We start from the raw sequence: 1,662 nt of genomic DNA on the forward strand, positions 1-1,662 counted from the left end.
CCTAGGTCCAATAGCTAACTTACGTAGAACATCTACGTAGGTCTACCATTGCTTTGCATTATGTCATGTGTGTACCCATTCTCAACCACCACCTGGACATACAGTCGCATATGTGCCACGTGAGCATACACCTAAGTACGTACCTACATAGTACACTTAATTAATCACCCGCAAAAAAATAGTACACTTAATTATCGCATGCATGCATCACTAGCAAGCTATCGTGCATGCAGTACGTTTTACAGTGTGGACCGTAAATACGTACCAGGGATGAGGCGCCGGAGTAGTAGGGGGCGTTGCCGGCGGCTGGGTTGCCCGGGTTGTTTCCCGGGGTTGCGGCGTCGTCGAGGCGGTACTCGTGCATAATCCAGTCGGACTTGTGGCCGTGCGGGGCGCGGCCCTTGTAGAAGACGAGGGTCTTGCGCATGCCGATGCGGCTGGAGCCGGCGGCAGAGTAGATGGCCTTGTCCCGGCCGGTGGCCTTCCAGAACCCGGCGGCCGTGGCGCGGTTGGTGCGCGTCCCCGTTGGATATTTCTTGTCCTTGTGGCTGAACAGGTACCAGTCGTTCTGCGGGCCTGTTCCGATCCGGCAGAGCTCTGCATGAAGTATTCCATGGCCAATTAGTTCACCATACATACATGAGTACCAACATGATATGCATACTTGCATTGTGCAATTGCACCGGGACAGTAGACGATGAACGAAGGAACTCATGCACTCACCTTGGATGTCCCATGGCTCGAGCTTGGTGAGGTCGACGTCGCGGATGACGTCCAGGTCCATGCGCTGCGGGGCCACCTTCTTGGTGAGGTAGTAGGTGAGCAGCTCCTCCTCCGTCGGGTGGAACCGGAACCCCGGCGGCACCACCGACTGCCCGTTCACGGAGATGCTCATGATCGAAATGGAGGGGAGACGATGGAGTTGAGTTGAAGGGAATGGAGTTTGTTGCCGGTGATGGGGTACAAGGAAACAACTGCAACGGACGTGGGTGGTTATATATAGCTACTGATGGGTCGAGCAAGCACACTGGCTCGGCCACAGCTCTAGCTCCAGCTAGCTAGGTAGGGGAAGTGCCACCAACCTTGATAGGGAAACGCCAAGACGACAGTAGTCCCTGCCGGCAAGGGGAAGAGAGAGTGAGAAGAGGAAGGGGGCCGGGAAAGGAGAGAGGACACGCAACCTTAAAAATCTCCACGAAAACCACACCCAAAACCGAACTGATCCCCTCTGCGTCACCTCCAGCGCCGGGCAAAATCATCAGGCATCACAGCATGACATGGCCACCGTAACCACCACTGCAACTACTGCAACAGTACCAACGGCATCATCGATCATCGACAGGGACGGGTGTCGACGATCTCTCTTCTTTTTTTCATGTTCATGCATGACCTTTTTATAATTTAAAAGAAAATTAAGCTGCAGAAAGTACAAGATGTGCGTGTGCCTGCCGTTTCTCTCTTCTCTTTCATGTTCATCCATGATGTTGTGACAAAATTGTTAGGATGATCTCCACCGTGTGGGCCCAACGGGCCCTTAGATCTGCGCCCTGATCGGGGGCGCTCAACCCACTATGGGTAACGGGCCCCTGTCACCTGCACTATATAAAGAGATGGGGGTCGGCGACTCGCATCACGAGGTTCGTCGCACAGCCGTACACCCCA

The 1,662-nt window shown here is 54.3% G+C and overlaps 1 pseudogene; it reads right to left on the bottom strand.

The window, feature by feature from the left end:
- Positions 1–957, bottom strand: part of LOC119331348 — a 2,620-nt pseudogene extending 1,663 nt beyond the window's left edge.
- Between the last annotated feature and the right edge of the window lie 705 nt (positions 958–1,662).

The sequence above is a fragment of the Triticum dicoccoides genome, chromosome 7A, assembly GCF_002162155.2.
Source record: "Triticum dicoccoides isolate Atlit2015 ecotype Zavitan chromosome 7A, WEW_v2.0, whole genome shotgun sequence".
NCBI lineage: Eukaryota > Viridiplantae > Streptophyta > Magnoliopsida > Poales > Poaceae > Triticum > Triticum dicoccoides.